Consider the following 13,688-nt stretch of genomic DNA (forward strand, 5'->3'; position numbering starts at 1 on the left):
TTTGAAACAAACATTTTGCACAATAAATATTTTAAAAATATGCATTGAATTATTTTGATGTAAAAGTTTATGTTATCTGATTCTTTTAAACATTTTAGCTGGTGTATTAATACCTCTTTTGACAAAAGAGTATATGAGAACACTGGAAATAGATGTTATAAAAATGGGGTTGGAAAAGGCTGAGTGATTAAGAGCACATATTCCTTTTGCAGAGCATGGAGTTAAGTTCCCAGCATCTAAGTCAGGTAGCACACATATGCCTATAACTCTAGTTACAGCAGATTCAACTCCTTATTTTGATCTCCATAGGCAGTGGATTCATATGCACACACCCTGCTCCAAATACTTACATATACATAACTAAAAATGAAATAAATCTTTAAAATTAAAAATGATTAGGTAACTTAAGTCTTGAAATTAGGTGGGTCTGTTGTCATTTTGATAATCATACTCATCACTGGCACAATCATTAGTATTTATTTTTATTTCTCACCTGCCCGCAATCTCCAATATTTAATATCTCTTCTGAATTTGTGACTGATTGCTTACATTATGTTATAACAGTTGTACCATATGCCGTGTCTTTTTGTCATTGAGTTGTTGTGCCTCTCACTGTGAGCAGGGACCTGTGTCCTGTGCAATCAAAGTTTACAGCAGAAGTCCTTATAATGATCTTCTGTAAGTTTGTTAAGAATTAGTGAAAAAAGAGACTATGAATTTGAAGAATAGTAGGGATGCATGTATGGAGGTTTGTGGGGTGGCAAACAGAAGGGAAAAATAGTTCAGGGATGGTACAACATACATAAATCAATAATCTATCACATAAACAGACTGAAAGCAAAAACAACATGACTATACCATTTAGATGCAGAACAATCCTTTGCCAAAATCCAACACCACTTCTGAAGACAACACTTACGTAACTCACCAAATATGGAAAAATCAAGCTAGTGCCTCACTAGAGCTTTTATCCCTACTGACTATGTTCATAGTATTGAAAGATACTCTGCATGCTACCAGAGGAGAAACGTAAGTATCAATCCACTTACAAACCCTGTGAATTACAATGATGATCTACCTGTATGATACACTAGTGTAATAGTGGCACAAACAGTTTGGGAGTAACCAAACACTATCTGCTTGAATTAAAGGCCCACTCCAGGAGTAAACAATAAAAAGACAGAGTTTTCTCTTACTATTCTTTCCTTTTGTTACAAAGTATCCACCTTGTCAATATTTCAACTTATATTTATTCTTCAGGCCTTAATCTAGGAATCACCTTTTTTCTTATGGGAATTTTCAAAATATTTTATTTTCTGTTTCTAACCTAATATTCACATGTCAGGAAATACATTGTATAATTTTAATTGATTTCTGGCAAGTATTTTAATTTTATTGTCATATATTTCTCTCTAATATTGTCCTTCACTTATTGTGAACCACTAAGACAGTTGGTAGTTTGTGGACCAACACTCGTCCAGAGAACAACATTGAAAGTTCCAGTCATCTAAGATTCAATTACTCTTCCCTGTCTCTTTTTATCTTGGCGAAGATACACAAATGGAAGTACAACCTGCTTTGACTTTTAAAGTATTTCAGCATGGATGTCATTGTCCATTTTTTCTGCTATGCACTGAATACTTTTCTCTTGTCTCAACATATCAGATTTCATGAGAATATGTCTCTTCTCCCTTTTCTCTTTGCGTCTCTTGACATATGCCTGAGTTTCCTGAGATCAAAGTGATTAAATAGCAACACTCACTTATGGTGAATAATCACTCTATTTTCCCTCCTTTTCTTCATGATTTCCCTCCACTCTTCTCCCCTTCTCTCTTTTTTTTCCTTTCATTTCCTTTCTTCTGACTCCCTCTCCTCTACTGAACAAATAGAAATTGTCTAATCTGTTCCAGAGAGCAGATATTCTCTCAGAAGCAAGATATTTCCTTGTCTTTGTGGTGCTAGGCAGCTACTTGCTGTTCACACAGTGATTAAGGGGGGGATAAATCCCACCAAGGGGAAATAAAGGTTCCTTTGACAGGGTTAACATAGATGATGAGACATAATCACCTCCATAATTGTAAAGAATAAAACGACACTACATCTGGAAGAAATGAATCATGCCTAATTTCTGCCATTTTAAAATGCAGATTTATTTTATTTTTTCAAAATGGCATTGTTAACGTTAAACATCTGGAATGACTTTTTTGAAGCAATATTATTATTTTGTTCTTTTATTTTTTAAAATAATACTCTATTATTTCTTTGAGAATATCATGCAATGCATTTTGCCCAACCTCACCTCCCTACTCACCTAATTCAATGTTCTCTTTCTCTCTAATTTTATTCTGTTTAATTTAAGAAGATGAAGATTATCACTTAGCTATTAAAGATATTTCCACAAAACAATTTGAAAGTCAGATACTAAGTCAGATTTGTATTCATTCATCTTAAGTTTTTTTTTTTATAGTGGTAATATAGCCAAAGAATTGGTTCATGTTAGGTGAGTACTCTACTTCTAAACTCTATCCTTATCTTTTCTTGGATTTATTGTTTATTGTTTTGTTTGTTTATGGAAATAAGTATCTTTAACTTACTTTTTATTTCATTAATGTCAATTTTCTCATTAAAATAATCTATTTTTTTTAATTAATACAAGCATAGGTGAAGACAGGCTCATGAATTTCCACCTCTAGATCTAATGGCAAAGAGTAGACACATATCATTGAAAAATAATAACAATGTTAAAAGTAACATATCTTTATATTTATTTACCATTTTAATTATTAAGCACACTACCAATATCTACTTTTTAATCCTTTGGGCCTTCATGTTTCCATTTTTCTCAAAAATCTATATTTTGGGGCAGTACTACCTTTTTTTTTTAACAGTTTTCCCCTAATTGACAATATCAATACAACTCATTGTGTTATTAAAATAAAAGAGATGAATTTATCCAGAAACAAAGCAACTATTTTATATTATTCAATTGTTCCAATATGCTTAATTTAATACATGTAAATTTTAATTTTTAATCGTTTCCTACTCTTAATTTGTCTCTGAATAAGTACTAGAACTGAAATGTTTTCAGTGAATGGTTGTAACCTCAGTTCATAAGACACAGTTCTAACTTCAGTGTGGTGGTATTAGGGGTTGGAGCCTTGGGAAAATAATTATAGACCATGAGAGTGGAATCTCCCGGATGAGATTGGCAGCCCTTGGAAAGGACTTCGGAACTGCCTCTCTGTCTTGTAGAGAAAGAGCAAGAATGTGGTCTTCTGTACTCCAAGAGGAGAGCCCTCAGCTGGGAACATTGACAGGACCTTGATACTGGGCTTACAGGTTTCAGAACTGAAAGACATAATTACCTCCTTGTCACCCAGTCTTGAAGACTTTGTGGATGTGGGACAAAATGATCATGGTAGTAGTTCTCAGGGCACAAGAATGTCTACAGAATCACTCAAGGGTCTTCAATAAATGTTGCATGGCTCCAGTGAAGAAAATTATTTTTAGAATGAAAATAATCACCCTGGAAAACTGAATAGTTTCTCCTGGTTATATGAACTGGATTGGAAAAGAATAATAAAGTTGCCTAGGATACCAAAAATAGCAATCTCAAGTGAGGGTCTCAGTTGTTAGAATGCTGCCTAATGTTCATGAAACTCTTTTCAATCCCTTACACTATGTGTATCTCTAATTCTGGTGTTTTGGATTTAGAGTCTGTGGCATTAGAAGTTTAAGGTCAACCTTGGCTACATAGCACATGTGAGGTCAGTCTAAGCTGTATGAGACTCTGTTTTCCAAAATAATTGATTTCTACATCTAAGTGAGTCACTGTCTCTAACTGTAGGGTTCATTAACATATGTGTCTTTCTGAAGCTTCTCTAAAAATCTAAATAAGCACATGCCTTAAAAGTAACAATACATAATTTATGATTTTTATAAAAAACTTTAGATTTCAATAAAAGAGCAAAAATGTAAAATCTGTGAACATTTATGTGCACATTTACCTATAATTTCTATTTTATTAAAACTTACAGATACATTTATGAAGCATGCTTTTGAAGTGTTTTTAAGTTCTGTGTTCAAATAAGTACTGCTCATTAAAAGTCAAATCAGTTAATGTTAATGAGTATGTTGATAATTTGCTAAGAAATTATTATCTGAAGCTTGATTGATTGGGAAGAATAATACCTACTTTTGTTCCAGAAGTCTAGGAAGTAGAAAATTCAAGAAGGCCAACAAGTGTTGACTTCTTCCCTTCCATCTTTGATGACAAAAACCATTTAGGTCACATCTCAGTGGATGACTTTCATTTGTTCTCTGAAGAGTATCCTAGAGCTGCAGTCTTGAGAACACAATGCTCATCTCAAAACCTTTGCCTTTGATTCTCTATCAGATGAATCTTTCTCAAGGGTGCTAACTTGGAGAGGGTGATTGTTTTCATTACCTGCCCCCCTGAGTTCAGAAGAGTGGGAGAAAAACATGCCAGAGTGGAGTACTTCCATAACTTTCTAGCCTGAGTTTGCTGAAACAGTGTTGATAACATAAGAAGTGTCCTCAAATGCAAAGCTGAAGGAGCTCATTTCTCCTAGATTATGGTAGAGCTGATTTACTCTAAATTATTATATCAATAACATATACCAAGGAACTGTGTTTAAAATGTTGGAAACCATGGTGGCAAAATGGAACCAAGTGTTTTGTCTAAAATCAACCTTTCTGCTACAGTGAAAACTTGTTGTTGTTTTTTTAGCATCTGTTCTTACCAAATCCCCTCTTCTTAAGTTACCTCCATTCCGTAACCTCTAACACATACAGATAATTAAAAAAAAAACTTTCTTGAATGACATAATCAAAAGTATATCTGCAAAACTAGCTAGATCCTCATGCTCATATACATGTTAGCTGGGTTTACCAATACTGAAGAGAAACACACCAGCCTTAAGTCCACGTGTCTCCTGTGGAGCACAAGGAGGCTTGGTAGTCTGTTCTCTATGTTTCACTGGAGAGTAGAGCAGGCTCTTCTAGGAACAGCACATTAGAGTTTTCACAATTCCATAGCTTAAAAGGGAAGCAAACAGGCAGCCTGGAAAGGGTTGAGACCAGAGCATCATGATGCTATGGTTAGTCAACTCCATAGGCACATCTGGAAAGCAATTGCAATCCATGAACCATGCAAAATTGTAAATGTGGCTTGTGGAGAATAAGGGCCCTTTCTATCTGACACTATATTGACTGGGCTCTTGCTCTTTCCTCTAGAGAGGCCCTTCACCCTGTTCTGTAAACAGTGGAGGAAGTCAGTGGCTCGCTCTTGCATGCAGGAGGTTGGCAGCTCACCCTGAACTTGCTTTAGCCGGAGCATACCCAGGCGTCATGGTCAGTGGGTATCTTGTAGCTTCAAAGGTAAGTCCACTGCTCAAAGGGAGACATTTCAATGACCCAGGATTCCTGGCAGATTTTATTTCAGTTGCTGGAAGTTTCTCAACAAGGCACACAAGCTCTCCAGCTGCCTGGAGAGTCTGTGAAATGCATGCAGCGGGGCTCCTGGACAAGGCTTTAGAAAGCAGCTTGCACTACAGATCCAGCCTAGTCTCTGCATCTTGATTTCACTAGAACAGATGTTATCTGCAAGCAATTAACATACTTGTCATCACCAGCGAGACAGACACAGAGTTCTTCAGGTCGTTGCTTACAATGTTTTAATGTACCCTAAAGAAAAGTGTGCTCAAAGCAAAATTTTCACAGTCATATTAAGACAGTATCACTCAAAAAAGTTACATGTGTCCATTTCTGTTTTTTTCTCCCAATTTTTAGAAAGAAATATTAAAATGTTTTTTAATTATTAGGGAATAAATCTCACCAGCAATGTAAATATTAATGGTAACTGGCAGCTCAATTTTTAACAAGTTTAACTGTGATTATTATCTATCTTCATATATTGGTTGGCAGAATTTGCCATTTGATTTATTTTCATCCATGTTAATTCTTCAAAATTACTTGATTTCATGTTTCTATATTGTTTCATATTTTAGTATGTGATTTGTAATATTCATATAAAGGTCAAATAATAAAATTTTAATGTTATGCCTTCTAAGATCAGTATGATGGAAAAGTTTGATAATAGTCGAGATAAGATGTTCTAGAATACATAATAGAATAAAAGGAAAGGAACAATTTTAAGTTCTTAAACTGCTTAAAAATGCCCAAACATCATAATATGTTTCTATCACACAGATATACTTTTGATATTAAATTATTTTCTTATAGACTATGTATGTATCCTAATTTAATTCTGATTGTCATGAGTATGTCTTCTCATCTAATTCGTAATTTTTACTTAACATTTACATCTTCGCTTTTTAGAAGATTGTGACGATTTGAGCAATTTCCGCCTCTGATGACAAACATTCCTGCAGAGGGTGAGTCATTTCCTCTTTTCTCTCATATTCCTCTAAAACTAAGGCATACCAACGCTATACTCTCAAGGCAATGTCTCCATAGTCAGCTGAACTGGCTTCACAATGTAAGCTTCAATCACAGAAGAGAATGCCTGGATGTAGAGTCTCCTCTAAACAGCAGTGTTCTATCTGAAGTGATGTAATAGTTACTGCTACTGAATGAAGACATGGGCTGGAGTCTGATGCTCTAGGTCACCTTCAGAGTCCACGGTTTTACTAACTGATGGCCTTTAAAAATAGTATTTTTCTCTAAAGGAAGCTTTTTTTCTTTTACCTAAAGCGATTATTTTATCCAGAAAAAAAATGACTTAGGTTGTGTGAAGTGATCACTAAAACTAAATAGGACAAATACTGTATTTTTTTTTGAATTTTTCTTTTTGTCCTTTTCAGTTATATCAAAATTCCACTGTGGTTTCTCATTTGTCTTTACAGCCTCGTCACCTATTAAGCTGGTCTGTCAGGAGTAACTATTGAAATATCTGCCAATATCGATGATTTGAAACCTTTCAAAGCAGAACCTGGATAGCATGAGCTTTGCCTAATGAAGGGATGAAACCCCGTGACCCTTGTGTGACCCCCTTAGAATGTTTCTTGACCAGTTCTTCACAAAAACAGTCAAGACACCGAGGTGACAAGCCTGTGTGTGCTTTGGAGAAGAGGGGACGTTCAATCCTTTCAAATACATGCTATCAGCTTTGACTCTAATTGAAACATGATTCATCTGTGAACTTATTGATATGTTCACTAGGCTTGCTGAAAGCACATTTCATACAGCAGCTAACAAGACAAAAAGTACCTCCTTGCCCCAAAAGCCTTCTTCGGCTGGACGAGATGAGAAATAAAATATGGAAACCTGTAATTAAATGAAGAAATATTTTAAACACATAAACTCCCAAAGAAAGCAACCAACAAAGTACCATAACAGAGATAAGCAGGGAAAGGAGATAGTTTAGGTGGTATCCGGAATTCAAAATGTAAGAAGAGGTATGAGCAGGGCAGAGATTGGAAGGTCCCAAACCCACAGACTGACTAGAGCATAATAGATTCTGACAATTCTCAGAAGCTAATGTGGGTGATACCCAGCAAAAGGTCTGGGGTAATCAAGAAATATTTTCAGAATAGCAACAGTGGTGTTACTGACTAACATGTCTTGTTACTGCAAGATAGAATATTCATAAAGCAACTTGCACAATGAAATAACAGTATCAATATTTTACTATTACATTCTTAGAGAAGTTCAAGTGGGTAGTGTTCTAACTATGAGATCATTTATATGCTAGGATATCAACTTTTCTTTTGTTACGATGAAGAGCCATTGAAAGACACAAGAGTGATAAGACATATTTTTTATTAATATGAAAACATACTCTGCATTGAAGGTGAAAGGTGATTGCTTACTGTTCCTTCCTCTCTTCATGTCGATTCGCTGTGTGCTTGTAGTCTTGTTAGCCCTTTTAGGAGAGTGGAGACTGTTAGTCCTGCTTCTCACTGCATTCCAGTATTAGCATATTGTGGATGCTTCCTCAATTAAAATTGTTATTCTGTATGTTCATGTGTGTATATGCATATGTGTATACATGTTCATATGTGTGCCCTTTTGTGTGGTTGCCAGAGGTTGACATTTAGTCCTCTACTTCTCTATATTTCAGTTTTTGAAACAGAGTCTCTTACTGAACCTAGAGCTTGCCAATTTGGCAAGATAGTTGGCCACCAAGCATCAGGTATCCCAAAGTTAGGATTAAAAGCACAATTCACCACAGCCAGCATTCTACAAGGATACTTGGGACATGACTTCAGGTCTTCTAATTGCATAACAAATAATTTATTGACTGAGCGAGCCATCCCCTTAGCCTCTTTAATTAATTTTAAAATTTTTATTTATTTTATTTTATGTTTATTGGTGTTTGCCTCCATGTAAGTCTGCACTGTGTGTATTCCTAATGCCTATGGGAGTCAGAACGGGGAGTTGAATCATTGGACCAGGCCTGTGAGCTGCTGTCTGAGTGCTGGGAATCAAACTGGGTCCTTTGCAAGAGCAGCACCAACTCTCCAGTCCTTGCAATGAATTTTATTGTTAATGGTTGTGCTTGACACATACTAATTTCCGCTCACTTGAGCTATAAACTGGATAATTTATTTCACTATTACAATGGTTTTTATTATTTTTTTGCCATAACTTTATTCAAGGTTCTCTTTATCTAGGCTAAGATTTTAATGAGAGGGCATTTGCAGGCACTGACATACATTTATTGTTTCTTTGGCCTTCACAGAAATTACTGTATGCAACTCCACAGTGCCTAAGAGTCAGTTTGTTAGGGTTGCTACAACAAAACACTACAGAAATTTGTGTCTGATACTCGGGAAATCTAGGAATTCTAACAGGGTCAGTGAATATTGAGCTGGTCTCCAGGTCACAGATGGCACATTCTAAATGTGTCCTCATGTGGTTGAAAGGATAAGACAGATCTTGGGCCTCTTTAATAAGGATGCTAATTCCTTTGATTAGAACTGGACCTTCATGCTGGGCGGCGGTGGAGCACGCCTTTAATCTCAACCCTCAGGAGGCAGAGCCAGGCAAATCTCTGTGAATTCGAGGCCAGCCTGGTCTATAGAGCGAGATCCAGGACAGGCACCAAAACTATACAGAGAAACCCTGTCTCAAAACAAACAAACAAACAAACAAACAAACAACAACAAAGAACTGGACCTTCATGAGCTAATCACCTTTAAAAAGCTCTTGATCCTAGTACTGGTGATTAGGTCTCAGCATATGAATTTTGGTGGTAAACACCTTGAAAGGAAGAGCACCCTGGGAGAATAGAGATGAAGGCTACAACCAGAGACATTTGGGAGGAGGCCACAGAGGTGAAAGGAATGGGAAACATTAAGGCAGAGCACAACGCAACAAAGAAAAAGCACATCTCCCAGTTTCACTAATCACTACAAATACTCAGTCACTTCAAAACTTTTCTTCTTCTGTGCCCCTTAAGCTTTTCACTTCAATGAGTCAACAATTTATAAATTATAATAATTATATCAACCTCGCTGCATATAGCAAATTAAATGTGGACTAGAATGCTGATGAAAATAATTCTTTAAATATTAGAATTCTAAGGGCCAGATGGTAGTGGCTCACACCTTTAATCCCAGCATTTGGGAGGCAGAGGAGGATGGATCTCTTTGAGTTCGAGGCCAGCCTGGTCCATGGAGCTGGTTCTAGGACAGCCAAGGCTGCACAGAGAAACCTTGTCTCAAAAAAAATAAAATAGAATTCTACCCTTTCCATATCTTTTATAATTATATCTATTTTCACAAAATAAGGATAAAACTTGTTTTATCATGCCATATATTATAAAATTATTGACTTTCTATTTAATAACATATAATATTGGATCTGTGTTTGCTCAACATTAACTAAAAACAGGTTTTAGTATGATAACAGTCATTCCTAAATCTTAGTGCCATACCATGTACTCCCCTATCATAGGCTCTACTCTGCATGGTTGCATTCATCCTGGGAGAACAGAGTCTGGGCCATTTTGCATTAGTAAAATTGAAACATGGACCATACTCGGTGGCTGGGAAAGGGGAAGAGATATTACTGGTATTCCTGGTGGGATTTTCATCTCCTCAAACTGAAAACGATACATTTTCATTTCACTGGTCAAGACTAGTCACATTATAGTTTTAACTGCAAGGGTGCTAATGCAGATGAGTGAGCAGAAAGAATTTAGTTGAGGGTCCCCTACTCTCTAATGCTGTTCACACCACTTTTGAAAAAGTAACAAACCTAAGGCTTTTACTTGGTAGTAGAGAGATCATGTTCCTCTTTCAAGTCTGCGCTGTATCTCTACTCCTGCTTATTTTCAACCAGGGTACAGTGAGAATCATCCATTCACTAGATGCTCCAGATGCATTTCTACAGTTCTCCCTCATGTGGAATATTAAATAAACAGATGCCATTCCTAATTAGGAATCGCCATTTCCTCCTACCTAATAGAAAATGTACCAAGTCATTTTTCAAATTAGAGATTTCTTTGTTTACTTTTATTTCTCTTGATCTGGGAACAGGGTTTGCCAGGATAGGTAGTCTTAGAGTTGTTGACTGTCCCAAGAGAATGGTTCATTTGCCGATTGATCTGAAGCACCGTTTCAAGAAATATGAGGTCATCTTCCAATTTTTAAACGAGATGCAGTTGCTCTGTGTTTCCCAAGTGATATAGAGTGCTGACAGCAGCATCGAGAGATGGTGTCATCATCATGGTAACACTGATGTTCAGGCAAATGTTCAGCTGTGTTTTTACTTGTTTTGGAAAACTGTATCATATCAATAAATTTAGCAGGAAAAGAAACATGGCTCAAATAATTTTTAAAGATAGCTTTCAAATATAGTTCTCACATTCAACTTGAACACCACTATGAAACATTTCTGGAGTTGTTGGATAGCTATCTGAATCATGCTGTCAAAGGAATTATTGTAGCAATTTCAAAGTTAAAATTAAGGACCTCTGGGTTCTAGAATGTTCCATTCATTCCTACAGATCTTTTATTTAAGTGTTTGCTCATGTTTAATTAACCTTTTGTTCTTTTTTATCCTGTCGTTTACTAATAGATTCTTAGTTTAAGAATGGGATATTTTCTGGCCACTTTTGGAAAGAACATCGTAGGGCTTGCTGAGAAGGCTCAGAGGTAAGGCACTTGCCAAACAAGCTTGCTGATCTGGGTTGATCTCCGTGGAGCCCATATTCAGGTGGAAGGAGGAACTCACTCCATGAAGTTGTCCTCTGACATCCAAAGGCACTTTCTATTCTCTAGAATGACAGAAATCTAGTTTTTGTACAAGGCTTGCCAAGAGTGAGGACCCATGGAAATCATAACATGCTTTTTAAGGAATAAAATGGGTAAAACTACTTTTTAAAAAGTTTCTGATCATGTGATATGGTTAACCAATGCATCTTACAATCAAGCAATTAACTGGTGTGTTTGATTAAATTGGGAAAATCTCAGTCTTAAATCTATCTGGTGGAATTTTTGCCTTCATTTATAAGCCAAAAGCAATTTTCTATTCTCTTTTCTCCTTGATCTAAATCCCCCTTTCCTGAGAGAGCAGTTGAAGAATTAACCAGACCAAGGCTTATTCAGCTCTTTTAAGGAAGTCCTGCTGGAGTTTAAGGAATATATCTCTGTAGCTGCTTCCCAAGGCTCAAAATCCTTTTGTGGCCCTGAATTATCATAACAATTAAGCACATCCCAATCTTGTTCCCCAGAGCATATAATACTTTGGATCCTCTGGCATTGAGAATGCTTGTGTGAGAAGTAATGTGTACTTTCCACAAACTGCTCAAAGGTAATGCAAGTAGGCAATGACCAGGAAAAGCCAAGAAACAGATTGGAAAAGTAATGAAGAATCCAGCAAATAACACAGTTGTTAAAACAAAGAGGAAAGAATCTTATGCTGGTGTTTTATTTATTTGCTTAGGTTTTGTGTTTGGTTTGGATTATTATTTGGTTTTATTTTCTGGTGCAGCATTTTAGATAAAGCTAAGAACTGAGCAGTGCCCAGTGGTATTTCTAATAGTTCTCACACTTAAAAAGTGAATATAGCAGAATCAAGAGTTCAAGATCATTCTTAGCTGCACTGCACGTTCAAGGTCAACCTGGGCTTCCTGAAGCCTTATCTCATAAAACAGACAAAAACCAAAACAACACAGGAAAAAAACACGCACAAACAAATATCTGACAAAAAAGATGAGAAATGAGCAACATGTACATATGTACGTATGATAAAGGAATGGTCTTTTTGTCCAGAGATCATACAATGCAAATTATAAAAGTAAGAAGAAAAATCAATTATAGTATTTCAGGTTTGTGCTTTTTTTTGTGCATATTTACTGATTTCCATCTTGAAAACTGCAGTGAGTTAATGTTTGCATTCTCACCTCCAAGACAGAAGTATAAAACAGAAATGAAGCAGGCTGAGAGTAAATTCTTCTGGCCAAATCATAAACTGTGACTTTCTTAAATCTCTATTTTTGTTCTTAAAGTTTTGAAAATTCTACATTTTGTTGGTTTTTATTTTGCTTAACTAATTTCTATATTTTCTTTCTCTCTTCTTTAAGAAAATACACACCCTGTTTTTGATCATATTTCACATGTGATAAAATATCATGTTTCATTAATTGTGGATTGTAATTTAGATGTGATATTGTCTTTAATATAAGGTAGGTTGTTATCTACTGGTTAATTCATTAGAATTTTCCATGTATGATTTTATTTGTTTACTTTTTCCGGACTGTTGTCAGCCTGGAACATGTATAGTAGCCCTATGTAAGCCTAACTTGCTCAGAAGATGCATTAACTCAAAGAATAAGAATGATAGAAGCTTTATAAGTGAGAGGTGGAAAAATGAGAGAAAAATGGAGAGAATTTGGTCTTACCAAAATTTGGTCAAGGTTAGGGCAAAGAAGAGAGACAAATCCATATGGGAAAAATGTGAGTTAAAAGGGAAGAAAAAATGGGGTAACATGAGGTTTTAAAGGCAGAACATCCTCTTGAGTGATTTCTAGAAACCATGCCTGAAAGTACACTGAAAACAAGTGAGCTAGTTAATTTAGTTTACTGGCTCTACAAAAGTGGAGACCAATAATCCCTCACCCAAAATGACCAAGACTCAGGACTATACTCATAGTTCTGATCCTGAACGCATCCTAAGTTGAATAGAAGTATAGCTTGTCATATAAGTAAACTAAAGCCTTTTAAGGGTATATGAGATATAGTGTTGATTCTAAGTGGGTAACAAATGAATAAATACTCCACTGAAGTGTAACAGGTGTATTGCGGAAATTATTAAGGCCACTCCACATAGTTAAAAGGGAGGTTTATTTTGTGGGGTAACTTACAAGTGAATGGATAGTTTACAGAGTCTGGGAAAGGCGTGGCGCAGTCTGGCAGTGTTCTTTGGAGAACTCTGCTCGGTCTACCTCCAGCGTCCAGGGTCCAGGAACCAAGAGAGCCAGCTCATCCAGATCTCGGTTCTTCAGGGCCCTCTCTTGGCCCCGCCTTGTAGGCGTGACAGTTACTGAAGTCTCAATGGGGATTGGAACTTCCAGATCAAAGCTGGAATGGCTACCCACTGCACAGGTGGTTCTTGTTTTTTGCCTCCTAATGTCTTAGACTTTCCAATACATTATTTTCATCAATATTTAGGGAAATATGACAGACTAAAACTTTCAT

This window comes from Peromyscus eremicus, chromosome 8b (assembly GCF_949786415.1).
Source record: "Peromyscus eremicus chromosome 8b, PerEre_H2_v1, whole genome shotgun sequence".
NCBI classification, from domain to species: Eukaryota; Metazoa; Chordata; class Mammalia; order Rodentia; family Cricetidae; genus Peromyscus; species Peromyscus eremicus.